Consider the following 12,119-nt stretch of genomic DNA (forward strand, 5'->3'; position numbering starts at 1 on the left):
GTTCCACACTGTGTCTCTAAATAAATTAGGATGAAAGAATAGCCAGGTCTGGACTGCGCATGGTCAGGTAACACACACATACATCAGCTCCGGTGCAGTCATCACCGTCATAGTGCAAGCTGAACTGTAGGGCCAGGCATTTGGAGGATGGGCTCGGCCCAGAGCCAATAGTGCACAGCTTTCCATCTGTGTGATTTTCACTGAATGCCTCTGTCGGAATTCCACCACAGTGTTGCACTAGGTCAGGGGTCGGCAACATTTACCACTGAAAGAGCCATATGGACCCATTTCCCACAGAAAAGAAAACACTGGGAGCCACAAAACCCGTTTGACATTTAAAATGAAATAACACTGCATACAACGGTTTTTTTGCCTTTATGCTATGTATAAACAAACTATAATGTGTTGCATTTATGAAATCGATGAACTCCTGCAGAGAAAACAAAATTACATTTCTGCATGCAACAAAAACATTTTGAACTCCGAAAAAAAGACGTTGGGTTGAAGGTTACTCCATAGTTAGCCTACCTTGGATCGAAGAATTAAAAGAAAGCGGGTGTCAGGCGTTGGCAGTGGTGATGTATATTAATAGCGATAAAAAACACGTTGTAGTGGTGTGCTACACGCAGCGCTAAAATAAAGACACTGCAGTCAAAGGTAACTTTATTCGAACTAAACAGCCTTGCTTTAAAGCCTCCCTCAACCCGTCCCCGTGGGCGCGGATGCTCCAAAAGACACGTACTCACAAACCCCCGTAGGCTTCTCCCTTAGCCGGAACGGTGGCTAATTGTGAGCCGGTTCGGATGTGCCAGGAAATGGGGTCTCCACAAAGTTTTTAGATTGTACAAGATCACCATAATCTTCAAATTTCGAATTACATTTCAAAAGCTTACAAACCACGGGGAGCCGCATCACAGAGATGAAAGAGCCGCATGTGGCTCCGGAGCCGCAGGTTGCCGACCTCTGCACTAGAGGTTGACCAGCAGACCATCTTATCGTGCACATGGCTTAACGAGATGTGTAGGGGCTGGGACTCTCCGTGTAATTCACCTCCCTATCGAACATGAAACCGGATTCATGAGTGCAATGCAAAAGGAGACAGAAACATTCAAAACACCTGCCACCATCCCTTTCGGGCTGAAAAGATTAGCTTTGTTTGTCACACATATATCAAAATATACAGTGATAAATGTCGCCTGCATCAAATCAGATCAGGGAGGACTACGCTTCTGGTGCCTACGTAAGACGCCCACAGCTCGCTAGCTGACTAACACTAACCCATACATCTTTGGAATTCGGGAGAACATCGAAGCACCCAGTGGAAACCCATGTGGTCACAAGGAGAAAGAACAAACTCCTTTACAGACAGTGGCAGGGATCAAATGCCAATTTTCCGGCTGGTCTTGTAGAGCATTATTCAAAGTGTGCAGCCAGTCATCGCCAAGCCTCACTATTCACTGTTGCTTCAAGGTGTGCTGACTCTCTGACCTCACCCCGTTGACACCGCCAGCTCCGTAACCCCAACGGAAAGTGAACAATAAGGAACCTGCTGGAAGGCCTCGGTGGGCCAGGCAACATCTGTGGGTTGGAAGGAATTGCCCTGTCATTGTCAGTAATTCCTTTATTCCTACAGATGCTGCTCGACCTGCCGAGATCTTCCAGCAGACTGCTTGTTGCTCCGGACTCCAGCGTCTGCAGCCTCTTATATCTCCTGATTAGCGAGCTGAGGAACCATCTTCTCTTCACACTTCACTGGGTAGATCAGGCCCAGGCTGACCTCTGTGGGTCAAAATCCAGGGATTCTCTCCCGGACAGCTCTGTCAGTGGAAGGAAGGCAGGCAGTGAAAAAGTCTACCCACGCCACTGGCTTCTCAGCAACAACGTGACATTGCCAGACCACCTAGTAGAACCCTAGTCTGTTGAGGGACGTAGAACATAGAACACAGCACAGTACAGGCCCTTCAGCCCACAATGCTGTGCCAACCCTTTACTCCAAGGTCAATCTAACCCTTCCCTCCCACAGTTTTCTTTTATCCAAGGGTCTCTTAAATGTTCCTAATACATCCTTTTCTACCACCACTGCTGGCAGCATTGAAGCCGTTACCACCCTTTGTGTATAAAAACCTACCTCTGATATACTTTCTTCCAATCCCCTAAAAATGATGTCCTCCCATATTAGCCATTTCCATCCTGGGAAATAGTCCCTGGCTGTCCACTCGATTTATGCATCTTACCATCTTGTACGAGTCTGTCAAGTCACCTCTTATTCTCCTTTGCTCAAAAGAGAAAATCCCTAGCTTGCTCAGCCTATCCTCATAAGGCACAGTCACTAATCCAGGCAGCATCCTGGCAGATCTCCCCTGCATCCTCCCTAAATCTGCCACATCCTCCTGTAATGATGCTCCCTGAGCTGAGCACAATACTCCAAGTGTGGTCTAACCAGCGTTTTATAGAGCAACAACATCATCTCATGGCTCTTGAACTCAATCTGCAGGCATGAATTTGATTCTCATCAAAGCAGAGCTGGGCTTGAATCCAAAAGGATTAAATTCAAAACCTTAAATAAATATGAATATTGGAAACCAATGGTTGTCGGAAAACCACCCAATTGTAATAAAACCCCTTTTGATTCACTAGTCATTTTCAGAAAAGGAAATAAAACCTAGAACACTGAACCATGAAGCATAGGAACAGGCCCTTCAGCCCATCATGTGCTGTACTAGTTAAGATTATAACACCTAATCCCTTCTTCTGCACGTGGTCCACATCCATCCATTCTCTGCATATTCATGTGCTTCTGTAAGAGCCTCTTAAACACCTCTATCTCGACGGCCATGGCAGGACATTCCAGAACCCCCCACCGAGTAAAGCAAAAACTTTCCCCACACATCTCATTTGAACTTTCCCTCTCTGGGGGTCTAATCAGAGTTTTATAAATCTAAAATCCACAGACAACAGATTTACGTTGTTACCCCAGATCTGTCACACTTGTTGGTTCTTACTTGCCTCCACAGCTGAGGGGCAATTAGGGATGGGCAAAAAAAATGCTTGCTTACCCACACACCATGTGAACAAACAAGCTCTTTATGAACGGGGACTGGTTAAGAAACTACAGCACCGAAATTAGTTCTATAAAAGGCAAACTCTTGTGTGGGATTAAACAACGGTGGGAGATCCCCTTAATCTTTTACAGGAGGCTGATGCAAAGCCTTGTCCCAAGAAATCTACTGTTCATTCCCCTCCTCAGATGCTGTCCGACCTGCTGAGTTCTTTCAGCTTTTTGTATTTACAAAAACTCTCGTGCATTTGGCAATCTGAATAAGCGTAGACCATTTGGCCCCTCTAGCCTGCCCTAGCATTCAGTATGATCACAGCTATCCTACCCTTAATCCTCAACTACTCTACTGTGCCATTAGCCAGAGCTATCAATTCCCCACTTTCCAAAATGGATGCACTCTGTAATACCCCCATTGACCATAAGACATAGGAACTGAATCAAGCCATTCAGCCAACTGTTCTAGCAACTTACTGGGGGATAAGTTCACCATGGGACTATGGCTTAAGTTTGAGGAAGGAACCTCCCTGTCATTTTAGCACATCATCCATTGATTTTTGAATGGAATTTCTTCCTGATTCCAGCGATGACATTGTCAATTCACTTCCAGATACCAGTTTCTACCAGACCACAGGGATCAATTTTATAGAATAAAACACTGGGTCTCTGACACACTCTGCTATACTTTTCCCATAATAATAGGCTGCTAATTCTTGCCTTTTCAGTTGAAGCTCACCTGGATAAAATATGCAGTTTTAACCAGCTACAATCAGTCTTCTTCCTTATTGTGAACTACAGTCCCTCGTGACACAAATGGGAGAGGTAAGTTAATCTTCCTTAACGTTCTTTAATTGGTGGGGTGACATCAGAGATATTTAGTATTAGGTGCCTGCGATTCTGCCAGTGATCCATTAGTGTAAATGAATTCCTTTCTCGATTATGATGGTCTTTCCTTCAAGTGGAAAATGTGTCCATCAGTTCAAGACTGTCAAAATTTGATGGTAGCGTGCAAGACTGAGGGACAAACTATGCCGTTAACCTTTCATTTAACATTTTTTGCACATGCTTTAATTGTTAAGACTGCTGCCTGATAATTGCGCTTGGCGGTACAGCAGTTTCTCGAATCCAAGGCTACTGGGTTTTTGTGTTCCAGCTCTTCATATTGCAACCAGCTTAGAATGCCTAATGATAGACACCAGATATGCTTGGCGCCTGATACATACAGGCTGCCATACACACCATGTATTAATTTTATGTGCTTCAGGAAAGGATTTAGGTCATGGAACATTCCAGCAGAGTACAGACCTTTCGGCCCATGATGTTGTGCCAGCCTTTTAATGTACTCCAACACCAATCTGAATCTAAATAAAGCCATTCTTTTGCATCAATGACCAACACAGCGCGAGGATGTGCTGGGGGCTGGTGACAAGTTTCCAGGGCCCACGTAGCATGCCCACGACTCACCACCCCTAACAGTAGGAGCCATGCATTCTGTATTGTGCATTTCAAGTCAAGTCACTTTTATTGTCATTTCGACCATAATTGCTGGTACAATACATAGTAAAAATGAGACAACGTTTTTCAGGACCATGGTGTTACATGACACAGTACAAAAACTAGGCTGAACTATGTAAAAAAAACACACACAACAACTACGCTAGGCTACAGACCTACACAGGACTGCATAAAGTGCACAAACAGTGCAGGCATTACAATAAATAATAAACAGGACAGTAGGGCAGGGTGTCAGTCCAGGCTTTGGGTATTGAGGAGTCTGATAGCTTGGGGGAAGAAACTGTTACATAGTCTGGTCGTGAGAGCCCGAATGCTTTGGTGCCTTTTCCCAGATGGCAGGAGGGAGAAGAGTTTGTATGAGGGGTGCATGGGGTCCTTCATAATGCTGTTTGCTTTGTGGATGCAGCGAGTAGTGTAAATGTCCGTAATGGGGGGGGAAGAGAGACCCCGATGATCTTCTCAGCTGACCTCTCCATCCGCTGCAGGGTCTTGCGATCCGAGATGATGTGATTCCTGAACCAGGCGGTGATGCAGCTGCTCAGGATGCTCTCAATACAACCCCTGTAGAATGTGATGAGGATGGGGGGTGGGAGATGGACTTTCCTCAGCTTTCGCAAAAAGCAGAGACACTGCTGGGCTTTCTTTGCTATGGAGCTGGTGTTGAGGGACCAGGTGAGATTCTCCGCCAGGTGAACACCGAGAAATTTGGTGCTCTTAACGATCTCTACCGAGGAGCCGTCGATGTTCAGCGGGGAGTGGTCGCTCCGTGCCCTCCTGAAGTCACCAACCATCTCTTTTGTTTTGTTCACGTTCAGAGACAGGTTGTTGGCTCTGCACCAGTCCGCTAGCCGCTGCACCTCCTCTCTGTAAGCTGACCCGTCGTTCTTGCTGATCCCAGGTCAGTGAAGCGCTGGCGCTGTAAAGCGTAGTGTTAGCCACTACGCTACTGTACCGCTCAACCTAACACCTTCTTCCCAGCTAGCCCGCCATTTTTCTTTCATCAATGTGTCAACCTAAGATTCTTTTAAACGTCCCTCAAGTATCTACCTGTACTACCTGCAAGGACGCAGGTTCCAGGCACCCACCACCCTCTACGTAAAGAACCTACCTCCCCTTACGCTTTCCTCCAATTATATCCTGAATATTAATCTGAGTCCCAATCAGTAAATATAACTTGGATCTGTGTGTGGATCACACTCCTCCGACTACACTGTGCAGGTGCCCGGTGCACACAGTGAAGCTAAATGCATCTTGCCGGGTAATCGCCCAGAAAGCACTTGCTCAGGGATATACTGGGCCACCCCCAATATAGATTCAGGGTCACCTGAATTGAGTGTTCAAGTGCCTCCAGAATATGAGTGCAGGAAAGTGGGCTGATGCTCTGGGGCTGCAGTATTGCAGGTGAATGCTTTCAGACCCGACGATTCTCCCTCCACAGCCGTCTGCGGCAATGAATTCCACAGAAGGCGTTCCTCCTCCTCTCTGTTCTGAAGGGACATCCTTGTATTGTGAGGCTGTGCCCTCTGGTCCTAGACGCCCCCAGTATAGGAAACATCCTCTCCATCTCCACTCTAACTGGGCTTTTCAATATCTGATAAGTATCAATGAGATTCCCCTGCATTCTTCTAAACTCCTGTGAATACCAGAATCAGAATCAGACTTTAATCGCCAAGTACCTGTGCACACACAAGGAATTTACTTCCGGCAGATGTTGTCTCTCTGCTCATAACAATAATAATGATAAATATAAATGAAAATATAGATTATACATACAAGTAGTGCAAGCCAAGTAATAGTTAACCGACAGTTAAACTGTTCAGCAAAGTGACCGCAGTCGGGAAAAAACTTCTCCAGTGCCTATTAGTCTTAGTCTGGAGGGATCTGAAGCGCCTACCTGACGAAAGCAGTTCAAACAGTCCGTGCGCAGGATGGGAGGAGTCCTTTATGATGTTCCCCACCCTCTTCTTCAACCTGGAAGAGTACAGGTCCACAATAGAGGGCAGGGAGGCTCCAATGATGCGGTCGGCAGTCCTCACTGTGCGCTGTAGTCTGGTTCTATCCTGCTTGGTGGCGGCTCCAAACCACACAGTGATGGAGGTGCACAGGACAGACTCAATGACTGCAGTGTGGAACTACAGCAGCAATTCCTGAGGCAGACTATATTTCCTCAAGAGCCGCAGGAAGTACATCTGCTGCTGGGCCTTCTTCAGGATGGAGCTGATGTTCTGCTCCCACTTCAGATCCTGAGAGATGGTGGTTCCCAGGAACCTGAAGTTCTCCACGGTGGACACAGGGCTGCTGAGGACTGTGAGGGGGGACATAACGGGGGGATGTCTCCTGAAATCTACTATCATCTCCTTTTTCTTGAGTGTGTTCAGCTCCACATTGTTCCGACTGCACCAGCGTCCAACTCAGCAACTCAGCAAGGCTGCCGTCCGACGTGCCACAAGGCGGGGAAAGGAACAACGGCGACGCCTCTTCGGGAATGCTCCTCTGGCTGTGAGCACTCGTCTTGGAAACCCCCGGAGCCGCGGCTCAGCGGGAGGAGCAGCTGCCTCACAGCACCTGAGATCCAGGGTCGGTCCTCGTCTCCAGGTTTACCATGGTGGAGTCTGCCTCAGTGACGAGTGGATTGGCACACTATATATTGTGTATGTGAGTGTTGATGGGGATCGGAAAGAGGAGTGACATCTGTGGAGGGCAAGTCATTGGGTGTATTTAAAACAGGGGTTCTTAATTAGTCAGAGCATCATAGGTTATGGGGAGAAGGTCGGAGAAGGAGGGATAATAAATCAGCCATGATTGAATGATGGAGAAAAATTGATGGGCTGAATGGCCTAATTCTGCTCCTATGTCCTATGGCCTTATAACTGATCAGTGTAAACTGCTGATGGATTGTCAACACCTACTAGATAGGTTGAAAGGTGCTTTCCATGCCAAATGACCCTATAAATGCAAATTTTTCTTCCCATTGTAACCACTTGGTCTCTTTTATCTCGTTCCCAAGATTTTTCTCCAAGATGGAAGAACATATTTGTGTCACTTCTGACAGACTGGAAATGGAAGGAGTGGGGCAGGAAATGATTACACATTCGATTGGCACAGTTTGCAAATAGTTCCACCACTACGGGCCAGAAGTGTGTATGTTTGAATGTACTCCGAGTTTATTGAAGAGTGAAGCAATGCATTGTAGCCCTCACATGATCGCAAGCTTATTGTATTGAATATTTCAGTAATAGTTGTTTAATATTATACATATATTATTTAATTAAGCATCTGTGTTAGCTTACTTAATTCATTATTGGTTATATGTAAAAGTATGTGAATGGCATACGTCATAATGGCACCACGTTATATGTGAGCACCTACTAACGAAAGAGAAATGAAGTACATGAGCTATTCCAGGCTCCTGCCTTTTTCTTTCGATTAGCTTCTGGAGTTATAAAACATGACAGGAGCATATTTTTAGCAACACAGCTACCGGCCCTCCACTAAGTGCTTCCGAAGAGGAGCTACATTTGTGCCTGCGAGGTTGGGAGATCAGCTGTGCGCCAGACAGGACTCCCACCCGAACTGCCCGACCGTGCTTGCCCCTGCTGCTGCCTGTCACGCACGAGGTTCAAGCAAAATAAAAAAGCAGCTTGCTCCTCCTTCCTTCTTGGCCACTCAGAGGCCTGGGACATTCGGTGCATGTCATATGAAATAAATAGCCAGAGTTGATCATTAACAGCCGGCCACTTGGCCGGCTGTGTTCATGTCAGCTGAATTAGCATTGGCCTGGGTACTAGTTTATTATTGACACATGTACCAAGATCCAGTGAAAAGCTGTTCATACAGATCAGATCGTCACTCGGTGCGTTGAGGTAGAACAAGGTTAAACAATATCAACGCAGAATAAAGTGCAACAGCTACAGAGAAAGTGCAGGTAACAGTGAGGTAGATTGTAAGGCCAAGAGTCTGTCTTATTGTACAAAAGTCCGTGGGACAGAAGCTATCGTTGAGCCTGGTGACTTTTGGGAGAGGGGAGAAGAGAGGGTAGATTTTGCTGGCTGCTTTACTGAAGCAGTGAGAAGACCACAGAGAGAAGAGTCCACAGACAGGAGGGTGGTTTCCCTGAGATACTGAGCTCTGTCCGCAGCTCTCTGCAGTTTCTTGTGGGGAAGAGCAGGCCAGACGCAATATGAAGCATGAAGTCCTGATGAAGGGTCTCTGTGAAGACAGCATTCAGTCAGACACACACACACACTCACACACACACACACACACACACACACACTCACTCACACACACACACACACACACACACACACACACTCACACACACACACACACTCACACACACACACACTCACACACACACACTCACACAATCACACACACACACACACTCACACACACACACTCACACACACACACTCACACACACTCACACACATACACACACACACACACTCACACACACACACTCACACACACACATACACACACACACACACACACACTCACACACACACACTCACACACACACACACACACTCACACACACACTCACACACTCACACACATACACACACACACACACACTCACACACACACACTCACACACACACACACACTCACACACACACTCACACACTCACACACATACACACACACACACACACTCACACACACACACTCACACACATACACACACACACTCACACACTCACACACACTCACACACATACACACACACACACACACACACTCACACACTCACACTCACACACACACACACACACACACGCTCACACACTCACAAAGACAGACAGACAGACAGACACACACACACACACACACACACACACACACTCACACACACACACACACACCCTTGTATTTCTACTGTCATTGCACTGAGAGTACGAGCTTCATGCATATTCTCAAAATGGATGCTGAAGGACTGCTTTATGGTCACCTTCCCACCATAAGCAGGGAAATATTTCATTTCTTTAGTAATGGGGATGTGTAAGTGTGTATATGTTGTTTGTGCACTGTAGTTAAGGACTGTCTATTTTGTAACATGATTGCAACTAATTTGGGTAATTAAAGATGGTATGTCCTGTTGCTTATTAAATGGGCTCATATCTCTCAGTGGGGGAGAGAAACCAGACTCCCAGAAGTCCACACTGGACTGTATGGAGCTTTTTACTGTGCTTTCTGGCAGTCATCTTTTTATAAACATTGGCAGTTTCCTTCTCGCTACTTATGCTAATTTTTTGTAAGTGTGATTTTTACCACACCTAATAAACACCCTAAGCAACTCCAGCCATTTCTTTCTTCAGTCATAGCCCACAGTTTAACAGTCTCGGCCCGAAATGCTCACTGTTTGTTCATCTCCATAGACGCTGCCAGACCTGCTGAGTTCCTCCAGCATTTTGTGTGCTGCTCTAGATTTCCAGCATCTGCAGAATCTCTTGTGTGTATGATTTGAAATACTCAGCAGGTCAGACTATACCTGTGGGATGTCTGATGGTGTCCACGTTTCAGTTCAAAGATCTTTTCTCAGACGACGAAGGCGACAAAAAGAAATGTGGTAAGCTGCAGAGTGGATGAGGGAGAGAGATGTCTCCGACTGGGGTACCGAGGACATGAGATCATGAGATCATGGACCTGTGGCTGGAAAGCCCACTGGAGTGTCCTCTCCAGGGTGTAGGCCTGGGCAACGTTGTACGGAAGACTGGCAGTTGCCCATGCAGCAAGTCTCCCCTCTCCTCAACACCGATATTGTCCAAGGGAAGGGCAAGGGCCGATACAGCTCGGCACCAGTGTCGTCGCAGGAGTTGCCAGAGTGAGGTTGAAGGCAATGTCGGACTGCCTCAGGGACTCCAGCTCCGGATTTGTCCTCAGGGTTTACTCCCGAAGCCTTTCCCATGAGTGGGTATGGCCTCAAGGCAGCGGAGGTTTGAAATCCGAGTTTTCCCTCTCTTAGATGGACTGCCTTCCCAGGCTGACGAGCTCCACTTACCCGAAACCGAGGACATAAACTACAAATAAAGTTATAGAGCATAGAACGGTACCGCAGAGCAACAGGCCATTCGGCCCACAATGCTGTACTAAACCACTTAAATGGCCAATTCAACTAATCCCTTCTGTTCATATCCTTCTATTTCCCTCACACTCATGTCCCCATTTAAACTTCTCTTAAAAGACTCCAATGTATCTGCCTTCAGCACCACCCCGGGAAGCACATTCTAGACAGTCACCTTACTCTGTGGAAAAAAACTTGCCCTTCACATCTCTTTGAACTTACCACCTCTCCCCTTAAATGCATGCCCTCTGGTGTAAGAGGTTTCAACTGTTTGTCTACTCTGTCTGTAACTCTGATAATCTTATAATCCTCTATCAGATCACCCCTCAGCCTCTGCCTCTCCAAGTTTGCCCAACCACTCATTATATGGTTATTGAGTGAGTGGGAGCAATTAGAGAGCGAGGACATAGACAAATAATAGACCAGCAGAGATAGGGGCAGAATGAGGCCATTTGACCCCATCGAGTATGCTCCACTATTTCATCATGGCTGATCCATTTCCCTCTCAGATCCAATCTCCTGCCTTCTCCCTTATAGCTTTTTATGCCTGACTAATCAAGAACCTATCAATGTCTGCCTTAAACATACCCAATGACTTGGCCTCCACAGCCACCTCTAGCAATGAATTCCACAGCTTCACCATACTCCAGCTAAAGAAATTCCTCCTCATCTCCATGCTAAATGAATGTCCCTCTATTCTGAAGCTGTGCCTTCTGGCCCGAGATTCCCCCACCATAGGAAACATCCTCCCCACATCCACTCTTTCAAAGCCTTTCAACATTCATGGGTTTCAATGAGATACTCTTTTGTTCTTCTGAATTCCAGGCCCAAAGCCATCAAACGCTCCTCATATGTTAACCCTTTCACGTAGGAGCAGTGGAATGCATAGCAGGTAGGCATGTCGGACAGGTCAGAGAGGCCACGTACTGCACTGCCAGGGAAAATGTAAAAAGTAAAACCGATTAGAAACAATGAAGTCTACAGATGCTGGAAATCTTGAGTAAAACACACACACACACACAAAATGCTGGAGGAACTCAGCCGGTCAGGTAGCATCAATGGAGAGGAATAAACTGTTGATGCTTTGAGGAAAGCTTTCATCAGGACTGAACAGATAAGCTACGCCAATATCACTACTGGTTGCCTGACAGATTTTTGCAGAGCAGGGGAATTAAGGGTTATGAGGAAACTGCAGATGGTCTTGCTGAATGGTGGAACAGGCTCGATGGACTAGATTTCTGACTCCTGCTCCTAGTTCTTATGTTCTTATGTACAGATACACTCAGTGGCCATCCTATTAGGTACACCTGCACATTCATGCAAATATTTAATCAGCCAATCGTGTGGCAGCATCTCATTGCATAAAAGCTTGCAGACATGGTCAAGAAGTTCAGCTGTTTTTCAGACCAAACATCAGAATGGCAAAGAAATGTGATCTAAGTGACCTTGAAAGTGGAATAATTGTTGGTGTCCAGC

At 46.4% G+C, this 12,119-nt stretch overlaps 1 long non-coding RNA gene across 1 annotated transcript in view; it reads right to left on the reverse strand.

Annotated features, from left to right (window-relative positions):
- LOC132382224 (uncharacterized) overlaps positions 1-3,894 on the reverse strand; it is a 9,651-nt gene extending 5,757 nt beyond the window's left edge. The window contains exons 1-2 of the long non-coding RNA XR_009508237.1: positions 3,792-3,894; positions 743-1,054 (exon numbers count right to left, since the gene is read on the reverse strand). This is a non-coding gene — a long non-coding RNA (uncharacterized LOC132382224). The remainder of the gene's footprint in view (positions 1-742; positions 1,055-3,791) is intronic.
- Positions 3,895-12,119: the final 8,225 nt, after the last annotated feature.

Source organism: Hypanus sabinus, chromosome 27, assembly GCF_030144855.1.
Source record: "Hypanus sabinus isolate sHypSab1 chromosome 27, sHypSab1.hap1, whole genome shotgun sequence".
NCBI lineage: Eukaryota > Metazoa > Chordata > Chondrichthyes > Myliobatiformes > Dasyatidae > Hypanus > Hypanus sabinus.